The sequence below is a fragment of the Cervus canadensis genome, chromosome 7 (assembly GCF_019320065.1).
Source record: "Cervus canadensis isolate Bull #8, Minnesota chromosome 7, ASM1932006v1, whole genome shotgun sequence".
Classification (NCBI taxonomy): Eukaryota; Metazoa; Chordata; class Mammalia; order Artiodactyla; family Cervidae; genus Cervus; species Cervus canadensis.
In genome coordinates, this window is record NC_057392.1 from 44862219 (window position 1) to 44880048 (window position 17830).

General features: G+C 40.6%; 1 protein-coding gene across 2 annotated transcripts in view; it reads right to left on the minus strand.

The window, feature by feature from the left end:
* ROPN1 (rhophilin associated tail protein 1) overlaps positions 1-15130 on the minus strand; it is a 28342-nt gene extending 13212 nt beyond the window's left edge. Inside the window, exon 1 of one of the 2 annotated variants that reach the window (XM_043474122.1) lies at positions 14887-15130. The gene's annotated coding sequence lies outside the window, so the exon portion shown is untranslated. The remainder of the gene's footprint in view (positions 1-14886) is intronic. The other variant, XM_043474123.1, reaches the window with a different exon arrangement.
* Between the last annotated feature and the right edge of the window lie 2700 nt (positions 15131-17830).

Genomic DNA, 17830 nt, shown 5'->3' on the forward strand with positions numbered 1-17830 from the left:
AGTCCTCAGCAAGTATCACCAGGGTGAATCTCATGATGCTGGGTAGAAAAAGCCATGTATTAGTTAGGGTCACATATATAATAAGAATAGCATTATAAGAAATTAAATTATAAATTATTGTGCTTATAATATTATAAGAAAGAGCAAAGGATGATAAACACAAATTCAGAATGGTATCATCCTTGGTGAGGGAAGGAGGGAGATGCAACAGGAGCCCCAACACTATTAGGAATGTTCTATGTTTTAAGCTTACATGTGTGTTTCATCACTTTTATGCCTAAATTTAGTTATGTATTTTATTTGTATGTATGAAATAGTTCATAATTTAAAAAGTTATTGTTACAAGTTGACTGTTTCTGATAACTTTTCAATTCACTTTATCTAGCAAAGGGCAGTTTGCTCATATTGTCTGCTCATAACCATATATATATATCTGGTTAAAGTAGTCAACTGTATTTACCAAACAAGTCAATCCTAAAGGAAATCAACCATGAATACTCATTGGAAGGATTCAAGCTGAAGTTCCAATACTTTGGCCACCTCTGCGAAGAGCCAACTCATTGGAAAAGACCCTGATACTGGGAAAGACTGAGGGCAGGAGAAGAATGGGTGACAGAGGAAAAGATGGTTGGATGGCATCACCAACTCAAAGGACATGAGTTTGAGCAAACTCCATGAGATAGTGAAGGACAGGGAAGCCTGGCCTGCTGCACTCCCTGGGGTCACTAAGAGGGGGACATGACTGTTAGTTAACAGGTACAGTTTCAGTTTATAAAGATGAGAAAGTTGTGAAAATCGATGGGGGTGATGGTGTCACAAAAATGTGAAAGTATAAAATGCCACTAAACTGTACACTTAAGAATGGTTAACGTGGTCAGTTTTATATATATTTTACCACCAAATATATATATAGGTAAAATATATTTATATATACATATATATAAAAATATTTTTGTTGTTGTTCACTCACTCATTCTCCATCTCCCAAGTCCCCTCTCTAGATTTGTTTCTGAACACAATGCCACCATTCCTCAGTCATTTGGCCTCCAAGCCCTGGAGCCTCTCTTCTCTTTAGTCTGCTGAATCTGTCACTAAATCTCACTGATGTTTCATTTGACTTGTGTCTCCTACTCATCCCTTCCTCTTTATTTTCACCTTATTTACTCTGGTTCAGTCCCTCACCTCCTAACAAGCTACCCTATCTCGGGTTATTCTCTGGTCTCTCCTGACTGGTGTGTCCTGATCTACCTTCTATGCTGCTGTTAATAGGTCAGAAAGTCCAGCTGACAAAATGATAATCCAATCCTAACTTTCAAGGTTCTCCATTATTTGTATATAGAATTTTACAGTATAAATTTTTATTAGTATTTACCAACATAAATTTCTAACACATAGTTTACTCTGGCCACTTCCCTAAAAGTTATAAATTCAAAGCTTAACACTTTCCCACTGTTAGTCACACTCCATCCAGCTTTTCTCTTTCCCTCAGGATGTTGCTAATTCAGGCTGGCTTTGCTGAGGTGTCCTCCCACTTTCTTTCCATCTGTTAAAACCCTGCACACCCTCGCCAAGGTTCATCTTGAGTCTGTGCTATGCCATGAGCCTTCCCACAAAACTTGAGTATCATCACATAATCTTTGTAGTACACATTTTACTATTTCATCCTATTCTGCCTTTATAGATCTCTAAAGCGGAGCTTCCCACAAGTGGTCATGGCAGAATGGGTTACATTCTGCCATGTAACCCATTGATGACTGTATACTTTTCATAGTGATACAAAATTTACAACCATTTTACAACTATATACAAATTTATAACAGCTGAAATTATGTTTGGATATTGTTTCACTCAGTCAGTAAACTTCCAGATTTCTGTAATTATTGTTTGGTGCTTAAGGTTTTAGGCAGAGCACCTGCCAGCAGAGATGCTTATATAGAATTTCCCCCTTTAACCACCATGTTAAAACCACCTTTGTAAGTTTGATTATTGTTTTAACTGCAATGTATTTATTGTCAGTACCAAAGTTTTGTGCATATATGTTTCCAATACTTAGGTCCTTCCTTTGATTTAATTTTCTCTTATTTTTAAACTTTACTCCCCCAAAAGAGGGTATATGTTTTAATCATCATCATCATCTCTCTCTAATAAAACATAATTGATTTTGTTAATTTTTAAAAATTGTGTCTTGATTTATATATTTCTTTATCCTTGCTTTGTGATGTAAAATATCCAAAATCTGATTCAGTATGAAATTCTATAATGACATTATTTGTTTGTAGAAATTAAAAAATTAAGTTCGCTTCTAAAAGTAAATAATAGTGTAAAATAATTTAATTGATTCAGTAAGAGACTGTGGGCCTTTATTACCTTATAGAAATATCTCTCAAAATACTTTAACTATACTTGAGTATGAGTAATATTTACATTTTGTGGACAGTTTAGCATTTTAACTGCTAAATTAAATGGTAGCATTTCTTAAAATTCCCCTTTTCAAAAGTGTTATGTAACTACTCTAAAGAAAATGAACAATCTTCTTCTATCTGAAAACTGATTTGTTATAGTAAAAAAGGCCTATATTCTCCTTAAGTATTTTAAATATATGGTTTATTTTCCTACTACAAAGTATAATTTTGAATTAATATCTAATTATAATTTAATACTTATGAGATTCACAGACATTATACATATAGTCCAAAATATAAATTTAAATCACTTATTAGGCAACATAGTGAGAACTATTTCAAATTTGGATTTGTTTGCTCTGATAATTTTTTTCTTTACCCAGATATCTGCCTAAATATCTCATTTTCATGGAAAAGTTATCAAATGAAAAAAATGGTGCTGGGTAAATTATGCCAGAGCCTTAACAGAAAATATCTGTATTATACAGATAGTCTTTTAAGAGATTAATTCTCAAAGTCTTGGATCTCAGCATCCCTTACATTCTGAAAAGTTATTGAGGATCCAAAATGTCTTTTGTTAATATGGGTTATATCATGCAATATTTGTCATTTTAGGAATTTTAAAATATTTATTTTAAAATAAAAGTAGTTCCATCATATCTTATAAAAATTAACTACAGTTTCCAGAAAACAAACCAACAAAAATTCTTAGTGAGAAGTGCGACATTATATTTTCTGCAAGTCTTCTAATGTCTGCCTTAATAGAACCAGCTAGATTATAATATCTGCTTTTTGCATTCAATCCATTTGACTGAATTCAATCACACATCATGTAGCTTCTGAGAAACTCCTGTGTACACTCTTAAGAAGCAGCATGAGAAAGACCTATAATGTCTTGATATTATTACAAAAATAGTTTTACCTTCATGGATTCCTACCCCCTAAAGTCTCAAGGATCCTCAGAAGTCCCTGACACCACACTTTGAAAACCACTGCTTTATGAAATGCTTCACAAAGGTGTTTACAACTACATAGTAGTTTATATCAGGTTGGGTTCAGGAAGCTAATTAAAAGGTCACATAATTAAGAAGTAAGGCCAAAATATCTCCCACAATTACAGAATCATTTTGCCCACCTGCCTGAGATATGATCACATTTGGAACCAAATGAGGCAAAGGAAATATAAAAATGGAACATTACTGTTAGAAGATGCATAGATGATAGTCTTCATAAGACCAAATCAAAGTGTTTCCTTGCAGGGTGATGAATCTACAGGTGTTAGTAAGAATGTTCAGTTAACAGCACTAGTTAGCATCCCTCAAGGGGGAGGCTTGGAAGAATATTGATTTGCCAGAAAGAACCAAAACAAAGTACTCAGGATGAATAGTAACTAAATATTTTAAAACAAATAAGACTTTCTAGATTATGCAAGAACAACAGTTTCTGTACTAGTGGGAAAGCTGTGATAATAGGAAGGTGGGAGGGCTTTACATCATATCTGTTCTCCACGTTCTGATCATTTGAGATGCAAGAAAGACAAGCTTTGTTACAGAGAGCTCTAGTCTGTATATTTGCCTGTGGACGTGAATTCCATATTAAAGGATGTTTCTAATAAATCCAGGCTGCTATGGTTTTGTCTGCTTTCAGCTCTATGTGAAGAAACAGTCTGCTGTTTGCTACTAAGTTACCTATCAAAGGAAATTTTTTTCTTTCTTTTTTTCCCTGGAGGCTAGGAACTAAAAGAGGAATTGAAAAATGTCAATGATTCTTATTGCAGAATTGTTGGGGAGAGATTTTTTTCAGAAAATTGGCTTATTTGACATTTTCAAGTACCAGAATGAATTTAATAAAAGTCACAATGAATGTGTGAAAATACAATAAAGTATACCAACAGTGCTCACAAATTCAAGGGAAACATGATGTTAGAAGTAGTTTAGTGGGAAGTTTAACTAATATTTCTAACTTTAACCCTAAAGAAGACTAGTAGCAAAACATCTGTTAGGTGTCATGTTACTTGTAGATACTTGATGTAAAAAAATTAAGTGAATTAGAAATCAATTCACATTATCCTAAGAATTTCAACCAAAGACAGAAGAAATCAAAGTATTCAAATTTTGGTTAATAAAAAAAATTTTTTTGGTTAATAGATAGAAAGGAGTTTCTGTCAATTGGAGAAAAATCAATAATTACCTTTTTAACATTTGCTAAGTAACAACCATCTGTGGGGCAAACTTCCTCACTGATGGAGACTATAAGAATTTGAAGAGAAATACACAATGGAATATTACTCAGTTATTAAAAAGAATGCATTTGAGTCAGTTCTAATGAGGTGAATGAAACTTACTTCACCCTACTATACAGAGTGGAAGTAAGTCAGAAAGAAAAACAACAATACAGTATATTAATGCATATATATGGAATTTAGAAAGATGGTAATGACAACCCTATATGCAAGACAGCAAAAGAGACACAGATATAAAGAACAGAATTTTGGACTCTGGGAGAAGGTGAGGGTGGGATGATTTGAGAGAATAGCATTGAAACATGTATATTACCATATGTGAAATAGATGACAAGTCCAAGTTTGATGCATGAAACAGGGCACTCAAAGCCAGTGCACTGGGACAACCCAGAGGGATGGAATGGGGAGGGGAGTGGGAGGGGGTTTGGAATGGGGGACACATGTACACCTGTGGCTGATTCATGGCAAAAACCACCACAATATTGTAAAGTAATTAGCCTCCAATTAAATAAGTTTTAAAAAAAGAAAAAAGAATTTGAAGAGAAAATTAAAAATTTTCTGCATGTAGTTATTTCAACACAAAATTTGGTATAAAGCAAAATCATGATTAGAAAATGAGCTTTATTTCTCTTTAAAAATTTAAATAATCTTTTTTATTTGAAAGTTTTATTCAGAGTAAACTTTCAATATCTTCACTCTCACTGTGTAACTTGTTATTGCAATTATATGATAAAACTATATTGGATTTTTCATAAGCTCCATACAGACCTGCCAAAACTTTACAGTGTACTCCAGTGCACTTTACAAAGATTTCTGTATGCCACGATGTTGAAAAAGGTTGGGAAGCCCTGATGTAATATCTGGTTCCAAGTACTTTGGTTAAAAAACTTTTGTTAAAAAAGCTTTTGTTTCAATGTTTTAAGATTATGTGTTATGGAAGAGATGCTGATGATTATTAAAATCAATTTCTGGTAAAAGCTGAGATTGATATTACTTATATGTATGTGTGTGTGTATGTCATTCAGTCACGTCTAACTCTGCAACCCCAGATACTGCAGCCCACCAGCCTCCTCTGTCCATGGCATTCTCTATGCAAAAACACTGGAATGGATTGCCATTTCCTCCTCCAGAGGATCTTCGTGACCCAGGGATCAAACCCGGGTCTCCTGGATTGCAGGCAGATTCTTTACCAATTGTGCCACTAGGGAAGCCCCATATATATAGAGAGAGAGAAAGTAAAAGTGTTACTTGCTCAGTTTACCGTCTGAGCCACCAGGTAAGCCAATGTATACATATACATAATTTATATACATAACTTATACAATTTTAAAAGAATGTAACTAGAAAGGGAACTATAAAAATACTGGTTGCAAAGGGAACAATTAGCTTCTAAGTTAAATTACTCAGCTGAAGTATTGATTAGAAGCCATCAAGAAAGTCTGAGATAAATTAGCAAAATAGATAAACTTCTTTTGATCGCAGAGAAATAGTGTCCTCAGAGTGTCACAAAGGACGAAAACATCTAGTACTAATGCTCAAAATTCTCCAAGGCAGGCTTCAGCAATATGTGAACCATGAACTTCCAGATGCTCAAGCTGGTTTTAGAAAAGGCAGAGGAACCAGAGATCAAATTGCCAACATCCGCTGGATCATCGAAAAAGTAAGAGAGTTCCAGAAAAATATCCATTTCTGCTTTATTGACTGTGACAAAGCCTTTGACTATGTGGATCACAATAAACTATGGAAAATTCTGAAAGAGAAGGGAATACCAGACCACCTGACCTGCCTCTTGAAAAACCGATATGCAGGTCAGGAAGCAACAGTTAGAACTGGACATGGAACAACAGGTTGGTTCCAAATAGGAAAAGGAGTATGTCAAGGCTGTATGTTGCTACCCTGCTAATTTAACTTATATGCAGAGTTCATCACGAGAAACACTGGGCTGGAGGAAGCACAACCTGGAATCAAGATCGCTGGGAGAAATATCAATAACCTCAGATATGCAGATGACACCACCCTTAAGGCAGAAAGGGAAGAAGAACTAAAGAGCCTCTTGATGAAAGTGAAAGAGGAGAGTGAAAAAGTTGACTTAAAGCTCAACATTCAGAAAACTAAGATCACAGCATCTGGTCCCATCACTTCATGGCAAATAGATGGGGAAACAGTGGAAACAGTGGCTGACTTTATTTTTCTGGGCTCCAAAATCATGGCAGATGGTGATTGCAGCCATGAAATTAAAAGACACTTACTCCTTGGAAGGAAAGTTATGACCAACCTAGACAGCATATTAAAAAGCAGAGACATTACTTTGCCAACAAAGATCCATCTGGTCAAGGCTGTGGTTTATCCAGTGGTCGTGTATGGATGTGAGAGTTGGACTGTGAAGAAGGCTGAGCACCGAAGAATTGATGCTTTTGAACTGTGGTGTTGGAGAAGACTCTTGAGAGTCCCTCGGACTGCAAAGAGATCCAACCAGTCCATCCTAATGAACATCCTAAGGGTGTTCATTGGTAGGACTGATGTTGAAGCTGAAACTCCAACACTTTGGCTACCTTATGTGAAGAGCTGACTCATTTGAAAAGGCCCTGATGCTGGGAAAGATTGAGGGCAGGAGGAGAAGGGGACGACAGAGGAAGAGATGGTTGGATGGCATCACTGACTCAATGGACTCAATGGACATGACTCAATGTTTGGGTGGACTCCGGGAGTTGGTGATGGACAGGGAGGCCTGGCGTGCTGCGGTTCATGGGGTCACAAAGAGTCAGACACGACTCAGCGACTGAACTGAACTGAAAGAAAGTAAGAGCCAAGGAAAAGAAAGAGCAGCATCTAACACTGGCAGCGACTCCTTTCCTGAGGAGGCAGGATAAGGCAGTGTAACTCTGCATTAATTTATGAACGGGAGCTGGGATACCCTCAGGAGAATTGAAGTTGTTTTCTGAAGCTAGAAGAGGGAGGAAATCTTTAAGATTTCTGTAAAAAATCTGCCTGTGATGCAGGAGACCTGGCTTCAATCCCTGGGTTGGGAAGATCCCCTGGAAGAGGCAATGACAACCCACTGCAGTATTCTTGCCTGGAAAATTCCATGGACAGAGGAGCCTGGCAGGTTATGGTCCATGGGGTCACAAATAGTTGCACATGACTGAATGACTAACCCTTTCATAAAACACCAAAACATGAACATATGTTTAAAGATAGTCATGTGATTCTAAGATTTAGGTAAACTGAGTGAGTTTGAAAGAACCAGAAAAGTAGGCTCATATCAAGTTAGGCTTAATCTCACAGGCAATCACATTTGAACCTAGGCTGGTCTTTAAGCCTCACTCTGTTTTTATTTTTATAAAACAACAGCATCACAAAAGTAATCTTTCAGTTGCAAGATTATTCAGTGCAGCACACTCCATTCTTGCACCATTTCTACTCTCTAGGTCCTTCACGCCTGCTTCTGTGTTGATCTTTGCCATGCCCCCAAGAACACACTTCTATTTCTTATTTAATCTCCAGGTAATGACTTTCCCCTCAAGCCTGAATCCCACTCAACTGTTTTCCTCACTCCCAGTAGATGAAGCAATTTCCTACCTGAGTGGGATCAAGGATGTCAGAAAGAAGTCACACTGCCGTTCTCTGCCAACTCAGCCTATCTCTTTGACCTCATAGTCTTTCCTCTGCTGCTTGAGCTCTTAGTTCTTGCCTGTCCAAGACCTGAGTAACCAGCATTTGACCCTCTCCATTCTCTAGAAAAGTTTCATCTTTCCACTTACCTGGCACCTTTTCTTCCATCAGTAAGCATGTCTTCTGCTATCCAGGATGCTGATAAATCCACTTAATAAATTCTTTATTTCAAATATTGCATTTTGAGTTCAAGAATATCTGTTATTTTTATACATACAATTTCTCTGTTGAAATTCTCCATTTTCATCCATTTATACATCTTTTCCTTCATTTTCCTGAACATATTATTTAGAGTTATTTTAGAGTCAACAAGTTCTGATAACTCCAGTGGCTGAATCTCCCTGTGGTTATCCTCTTTGATGTCTATTTTTCTTCTTGATTACTAGACACATTTTCATGCTTCTTTTTATTTTTTAAATTTTATGTCAGACCGTATGTAAAAATGAAAGTGTTTGGGGTGACTCAAATTTCTAATCTGTCATGCCAGAGCTGTTTGACCACCAAGGCTTGCCAGCAGTCCTGAGTCCACATCCAAAGTTGGCAAAGGTCCACTGGGAAGAAAATTACTTACCATGAGTTCACCTTGGAAGGGTTTGGCACCCTCCTGGAATTTGAAGTAATCTAGTACTCATTGCTTCTAAAGCTCTCTGATGTATTTATAATATTTTTAAAAATAATTTTTCTAGATTTTAAAATTTGTTGCAGTGGGTGGCTTGAGCTGCTGCAATCTACTATATTCTAACTGGGAGTAGATACCTTTTCGGTGCTGATGACTGCCAAATCCCCAGTTGTAAACTCTAAACCATGCTACAGTCATATCCACCAGCTTCCTAGTGTAGAGTTCCCTTTCCCATAAAAGCATCCAAAATGAACTTCTTTAACTCCCTCAATTGTATTAGTCGGATACATCATGGCCAGTTTTTATTTATCCTTCTGTTTCATTCCCCACTTTAGTCCTGATGCGCTTAAAAAAAAATCTGTCTAGAAAATAAAAAGGAACATCTTTTCCAGAAAAAGAAAGGGACTTAATTTGACTTATAATATAGTCCAATATGGGGCTTCCCAGGTGGCGGTGCACAGGTGAAAAATCCACCTGCCTGCCAATGCAGGAGACATAAGAGATGTGGGTTTGATCTCTGGTCAGGAAGATCCCCTGGAGGAGGAAATGGCAACCCATTCCATTATTCTTGCCTAGAGAATCCCATGGACAGAGGAGCCTACCAGGCTACTGTTCATGGGGTCGAAAAGAGTTGGACATGACTTAGCACTAATTGATGCACAAAGAGGTGAAGTGATTCGCCACAAGCTCACAGTTTCTGTTGGAGCAGAATCAAAAATTCAGGTCTCCTTAATTGCCTTTCCCACACTACATCACACTGCCTCTCTCAGAATAAGGCCATTTACAAATCATGGATTTTCTCTAGGACAATCTTAGTTTCAAAAATTATGTTTGACTCTTTCCCTAAATCACTGAAATATCATGGATATTCCCATTTGCATCATGAAAAGTACATTTTCAGCGTAACAAAACTTATATTTGTCAGATTATGTCCTAATTTTTTGTCCTGAAAATGATTATTGTCTCATTAGCCATATTCCACACAGTTGCAAATAATGGAAGGGTGCCCAGCATTAAGAGGAGCTTGAAAGTCAATGTTTTTAACAGGCTTCCCTTTGCAAGCCCTTTGACTTTCAGATGATGGCTCAGATGGTAAAGAATCCACCTGCAATCCAGGATACCTGAGTTTGACCCCTGGGTAGGGAAGATCCCCTGGAGAAGGGAATGGCTACCCAATCCAATAGTCTTGCCTGGAGAACTCCATAGACAGAGGAAGCTGGTGGGCTATAGTCCATGGGGTCGAAAAGAGTCGGACACAACTGAGTGATCAACATTTTCACTTTCTTTAAAGCCAGTGAAGTTTCCTTGTCCTTACAGCAATCTATGAGTAGGTAGGTTCTAATATAATCATTTTTCAATGCCAGGAAATTAAGGTTTAGTTTTTCCAGATAGAATGCCTTAACCGCTCATGTTATCACATCACTCTCTAAAACCTTTATTGGATCTTCATTTCCATGATGCCCTGTCTGACTTTCAAGCTCTCCATGATTTGTCTTATTCTTATTAGCTTGCCTCTCCAACTTTATTTCACAGAAGTCTGGATCTTTTTCTACCTTGGGCCAACCCTTGGATCAAGTCAACCCAGCATTTGGATGCCAGCAGCAATATTGCTAACAGCAGTCCTATTTGACTTTGTCCCTTTTTTTTGAATAGTGGTTCTTGGCTCTGTTACTAGCAGACTTCTCCAAATTGCTTATATATCATGCTAGTATCACATTTTGAAAGTTAAAAGCTCCACATGAAGTGAAGTGAAAGTCGCTCAGTTGTGTCCAACTCTTTTTGACCCCGTGGACTATACAGTGCGTGGAATTCTCCATGCCAGAATACTGAAGTGGGTAGACTTTCCCTTCTCCAGGGGATTTTCCCAACCCAGGGATTGGGGCACTCTTTTACCTGCATTGCAGGCGGATTCTTTTACCAGCTGAGCCACAATTATTTAACAAGTGAGTAGTTACCTCTTTCAACGTGTCTTAACTTAGCCATGTTCATATTTCAAATAATCTTTCCATTTTCATATCATGGTCCATAAGCCCAGGAATAACATTTACAGACTTCTGTGTTAACTGTGATCCCTAATCGCAGTTATGGAACTTATGAAACTCACAAGATAAGTCCCTTCCTCCTCTAGGAACACACACCCCTTCACCCTGATCTGGGGACCTGTCAGACAAACCTGGGGCCACCTTAACCTTCTCTTTCATAAGTGTACGAAAGTCTCCATTTCCTTCGAGAGAAGACTTTTCCCCACATCCACATCATTTCCATCCTTTTACTTGTTCTCCCTACTTCTGATTTTCATCTTAGCATCCCTATGATCCAGGGACTCAAAGTAAGCAAGGGCTATGAGGGGTGAATGCATCATAGCTTTCAACAAAAGATCAGGCTACATTTCTCTCCTCTTTCCATTACCATTCCTGATGATAATTAACATTGTATTTGGCTTTTCCAACACAAAATACAGGGCTGCTCTCCTTCAGAGACCCCACAGGGCAGATCAAACTCTAAGGAAGAACCCCCCTGACCATGAAAAAGGAGACCAGGACTCTGGTCCTGGGCCTATCTTTGACTAATTATGTGATCCTGGGCAAACAATTAATCCAATAACAGCTTATGTGTCAGGAGTAGCACTAAATAAATACTGGCATACAGAAATAAATGAGTCACACACACTGCCCTCAGAGCACTCATAGGCCAAAAGGAGAGACTAACAGGAAAATCAGTGATTAAAATAGGGTACAATAAGTGTCAAGATATAGATATAGAAGAACAGAAACTCCTTGATGAGGCATCTTACTAATCTGAAGGCTAGATAAGGTGGTCAGAAAATAGTGATATTTGAACAGAGACTTGGATAAGCCTGGTTTGTTTACTGCTGTCATTCCCAGTCCCAGAACAGTGCCAGGTACAGAATAGGTTCCTGATAAGAGCAAGGAGAGATTTCTCTGCGGCTAGGACTAGACAAAAGTATAGAAGTGTCAAAAATCAGAGAGAGTTCAGGGAAATGTAATTATGGAGGCTAGCCGAGTGGCAAAAGGGGGAATGGTTGAGCCTAAGGATGAAAATACAGCCCAACACCAGAATATAAGAGGCCTGGTTTGCCATGGCAAGGCTTTCGAACTTTATCTTAAGGGGAGAAGGGAGCTACTAGAAGATTTAAGCACTGGAGTCACTCAAACAGATTTTGGTGTTCGCATTACGCTCCAGTTTTCAACTGATTGCCTCTGCTCCAAATTCACCCGCACTGCCTCCTCATCAAAAACTTGTGTGGTCTCCTTCGCTGCCTGGCATAATGTTAAGCTTTATCAGTAGAGGGCGCTGGAGGGATACTTGAGGAGGAAGGGACTTCTCTCTTGGGTTCCTCAAGTTCTTCCCACTAGGCTCCAGGAATGAGCAGTTTCCCCAGTGCGGGGATCCCACAGAGCACAGCTTCTCCAGCATCTGCAGTATACAATCTCTTAAATGCCCAATGGCTGCAGCACACAGCAGTCAGCAGCGCCCAGTGGCTGGCTGCTTCCTCTGGCACCTCTCCTGGGAGGTTTGCAGCAGAGTACAGCCAGTGTACTTTCACTTTTTCACGGCTTCTTTGGCATCTCAGACAGAGGATTTCTGGCTGCCTGGCACCTCAACTTCTCTGCCACCTAATGAGCTGTGGCCACACCCTCTGTGACACACCCTTAGGAGGTCATCTCTTTCTTGGGTGATCCATCTCAAGGGTAGTGACGGCTTCCTGAATCTGTGATTCCTGTACTCTTTGGATCTTTATGTCTTGCTAACCAATCTCCCATTATCCCAATCCATTATAGTTAAAAATTTGTTACATTGAACTTTCTTTGTTAAATTGTTGTATGATTTCTTTCCCTTTGCTGGACTCTGAAACACACATTGACTGAAAGCTGCAGAGAGGCACTGAGGAGAGTGGAGTGAAGCCTTATGCAAGGAGCCCATTTAGGAGACTATGGCAGCACTTTGGGGAAAACTCTGGAGAGCATCCTTGCCTTGAAAAACAATTGCAACTGGGAGGGACGGGAGAGACAGGAGATACAGGACTTGGTAACCACTGGGAGAGATGAATGAGAAGAGAAAAAAGTTTAGGGTGATTTCCTTCAAGCTTTGATGACTGGGTAGATGGTGACACCACATAGAAATGGTGAACACTGAAGGAGGGACAGGTCAAAGTCCTCTCCCATGTCCCCATTGGACTCTCAGGACTTCCATGCACTTTTGAGTCACAGAGACTTAGGATCATAGCTCCTTAGGGTAGAAAGGAGTCTGAAGACCAGTGTTTTCTTTTGGGCACTGTGGATCATTTATTCACATCTGATAAAAAATAATGGGAAAAGATCCATTCTATCTTAACATTCCATTATTCCGGTGCTTTGTGAAGTTCTTTTCCATTCTTAAAGCTCTCAGTATGCAAGCCCTTCTTAAATTATCCATTCATCCCAGCCCTGCCTCCTCAAATCTTAAAATTCAACAGATTTCCTCTTATACCTCCCAATGTGAAATGGCAGGCCAACACATACATGCTAAAGAACATAGGTCTTACTGAATATGAAATATACATTTGTTTTTGCAATTTCCCATTTGGTTTTATTGGTGTGGGCTAAACAGGGCTTCAACAATTTAAACAAAAGTCTGCAGTTACCTGAATGAAAGGCTTCAGACACCAGAATCTCAGGAGTGTCTATGAACAACTCTTAGAACCAAGGACCAGGAACTGTATGTATTTGTTTGGGTTTGCAATAGATGACGGGTTTTTGGACACATGGTTACCCTTGCCTGGACACACTCCTCATTGTTTCATAGGTTCTTCAGGTCTCAACTCAGTTTTCCCTGACCTCTCTCTGTTACCTCATACCCTCTCAGAGCATCCCTTACTCACCTCTCCTTGGCAACACTTGACTCTAATTTTAGATTATTTGTGTGATTTTTTTGATGAACAACTGCTATTCCTAATACACTGTAAGCTTGAGGGCAGGGATAGTCACTTTCTGCTAACAATAGAATCCCCGATGCCTAATCTGGTGCCTGGAATACAGTCATTACTCAATATATATGAGGAAAATGAATGAAGTTTATATAAAGTACTAGTCATGTCCTTTGGTCCTCATGGCAACCCCCTCATTTTTCTTGTTCAGTTGGCTAAGTCATATCCGATTCTTTGCGACCCCATGGACCACAGCACTCCAGGCTTGCCTCTCCTCCATTATCTCCCAAAGTTTGCTCAAATCCGTGTCCATTGAGTTGGTGATGTCATCCAACCACCTCATCCTCTGTTGCCCTCTTCTCCTTCTGCCCTCAATCTTTCTAGCATCAGGGTCTTTTCCAGTAAACTCTTTGCATCAGGTGGCCAAAGACTTGGAGCTTCAGCTTCAGCAACAGTCCTCCCAATGAATATTCAGGACTGATTTCCTTTAGGATTAACTGGTTTGATCTCCTTGCAGTCCAAGGGACTCTCAACAGTCTTCTCCAGCACCACTATTCAAAGGCATCAATTCTTTGGCCTTCAGCCTTCTTTATGGTCCAACTCTCACATCTGTACATAACTACTGGAACAACCATAGCTTTGACTATACAGGCCTGTTTTGGACACAGTTTTACTCCCTCCATAGGTATTGTTATATCCATGTTAGAGAAGAAAAAGCCGGGGTTTGGCCAGTCAATGGGAGGATTTGATCCCAGATTTTGTTGTGTTTCCAAATCACTGCCCCCGTGTAAGAAATCATAAAATGGTAGTTCTGGGTACAAAGTATACATATAGTTTGGGTAAAGAGCAATAAACACCCATGGTTACCTTCTCCTAAAGATCGCAGTCCCCTCTTTTGGCTCTGTGAACAGGAGGGTTTCAGAATCCAGATGGGCCCATCGGGCCGGACTCTTCCCTCAGACCCGAGCCACCGTCGGGGTGTTCAGAGTGCTCCCCTCCCCCCTCTTCCCCTCGGGGTGTCTACCTGAGGCTCGCTCCAAGCGGGCTATCCGGCACCAGGCGACACCTCGCGCCTGGCTTCAGGCGGTAGGTGTGGAGAGAGACCCACCGCCTCGCACCTTCGGCGGGCCGGAGGGCGGAAAGCAGCCGAATGTGAGCGGCGTAGGGCGGCACCTGCCTCAGCCAGGAGCACAGGAGAGGTGCGGTGGGACCTGGCTTTGTTAGCGCTTCGCCTTCGCCTGGCTACGCCGACGCCCACTGCGCTGCCTGGCAACCGCGGGGCCGGGGGCCGGCCCCACCTCACAGAGCCTCGCCTGCCCCTCCCGCGCCCCCGCGGCCCTCGCCCCGCCCCCTCCGCCATCGCCCCCAGAGGAGTCTGGGCTCCCCAAGTTTCGCCGGGGCCAGGCTGGGGGACCTAGATCTGCTTCCGAGAAGCAGACGGAAGGAACAGACGGCCTAGCGGTTTAGGGATGAGGCTGGGGTCTTTGAGAAACCGTGGGGAATGTGTAGCAATTTACAGGCTTTTTTTTTTTTTTTTTTTAATGTTAGCGGAAGTGGAGGAGCTTTCAGTGCTGCTTTGGCTTGTGGAAAGTGAGCAGGTGAGGAGAAGCCCTGGGGAACGGTTGTCAGAAACGCTTCTTGCAGTGACCACCCCCACCCCCACCCTCACCCCCGCCTTTTTCAAACGTCTTAACTCGCTCAATCCTTACAGTCAGTCCATGAGGCAAACACCCTTATTATCTTCATTTTACAGAGAAAACAGCACAGAGCAGTCAAGTAACTTGCCCAAGATCACAGCAAGTGATAGGGTTAGGGTTTGTACTTACATCCAGTGTTCCAGACTTCTCCCTTTTAACCTCTGTAATGATCAGAGAGGGGGATGGAGCTGGTGTGGACAAGAACAGAGCTCGAGGTGCTGAAGGTAACAGGGAAAGAAGGAAAATATTCAGGCTTAGAATGGCCTCAAAGTCTCACGGTGACTCAGGATGTAGGTATTCACCTTCATTTTAGGAATAAGCGACAGACTTAAAACATTGAGTAAAATGCCTACAGTGGTCTGACAGACCACTGGCAGTGAGACCAAATTTGACTCCAGGTCTTGTGATTTTAAGATTTTTCTTTTTTAAGCGCCCAAGGAAGCAAGAAAAGCCCTTTTGCTCTCTACTATAACCCTTATCTGTCATTTCATACCCATTTTTCAGGTGCCCATTGTGTCATCTAATCTTTCAGACCAGTGCGCTGGTCTAAATCATTGAGTTAGTTCATTCAGGGCCTTCAAAGGTTTCTGCAATTATGAGTGAAAACTGTTGTCTCTCCTTAAAGCAATTTCAAGCATCGGTGAGCAAGTGGGGGAGCTGGAGCCTCTGAAAGCAGAGGACGTTCAGAGCCTGCTGTCATCTGTTTGTGACAGGTCCAGTCTGTTGGCATTTGTCAGGGTCTTACAGGTCCTTGCACACCAGGAGAATTCTAGATGACTTGAGGATGGCCACTTGTCCACAGGCAAGATTAGGGGATAAAGGATACAGAATCACTGGCCATCACCCTCTTTCCTGCTCCCTCTGTGGAGGGACCACCAGATTCTGGTGAAGGCATCTGCTGAGCAGTGTGTGCCTTGGGATTGGACAGGGAGGCTGGGGATTTGAGGGCTGTAGGTGCATCTTTCAGGAGAAAAAAATGCTGTGGTCCCTGGGGTCCATTCTGTGGTGCACAAGAGAAGAAAGTGTGATGTGTCTTTCCTGCTTTGATGCAGGGTAAATTATACAGAAAAGATTGAATAATAATGATCTTCGTGCAGAAGAATGGGTAGATCAAGCAAAGCTAGAGCTGGAAGATGAAAAATGAAATGTCAGTGTGAGAGGTTAAATGTAAGAATGTAATTTCATGTTGTTGTCTGACCAAAGTGGTCTGACAGCCTGCAGGAGGCCAGGTTGAAGATCAGTCAGTCAATAAGTACAACAGAATGTGTACCACAGAGTAAGTATAAGAATTGTACAATAAGTACAATAGAATATGACTTTACAAGGAAATGATGATCATAAAATTGAGGAAAGTTGCTTTCTTCTAAGAGAGAAGCAGGAGGATGCAAGAGAGAAGAGCACATGGACATATGTGATTGATGGTGGTCTAGCTCTTGGTGTGGGTGGTGGTTTTGGGGGTGTTTATTATGTTTCACAACTTACATATACTTTACAAAATATGTTTCAGATATTAGTCCATAAGATCTTTCAAAGTAAACTCATCAAATAAGTCACACTGTTTCTGTTTTCCTGTGTAGTTGAGAGTTCAGTTCAGTTCAGTCGCTCAGTCGTGTCTGACTCCTTGCGACCCCATAAATCGCAGCACGCCAGGCCTCCCTGTCCATCACCAACTCCTGGAGTTTACTCAAACTCATGTCTGTCGAGTCGGTGATGCCATCCAGCCATCTCATCCTCTGTCGTCCCCTTCTCCTCCTGCCCCCAACCCCTCCGAGCATCAGGGTCCTTTCCAATGAGTCAGTTCTTCGCATCAGGTGGCCAAAATATTTCAGCATCAGTCCTTCCAATGAACACCCAGGACTGATCTTCTTTAGAATGGACTGTTTGGATCTCCTTGCAGTCCAAGGGTCTCTCAAGAGTCTTCTCTAACACCACAGTTCAAAAACATCAATTTTTCGGTGCTCAGCTTTCTTCACAGTCCAACTCTCACATCCATACACGACCACTGAAAAAATCAAAACCTTGACTAGATGGACCTTTGTTGGCAAAGTAATGTCTCTGCTTTTTAATATGCTATCTAGGTTGGTCATAACTTTCCTTCCAAGAAGTAAGCATCTTTTAATTTCATGGCTGCAATCACCATCTGCAGGGATTTTGGAGTCCAAAAAAATAAAGTCTGACATGTTTCCACTGTTTCCCCATCTATTTGCCATGAAGTGATGGGATCAGATGCCATGATCTTAGTTTTCTGAATGTTGAGAGTAGACCATATAT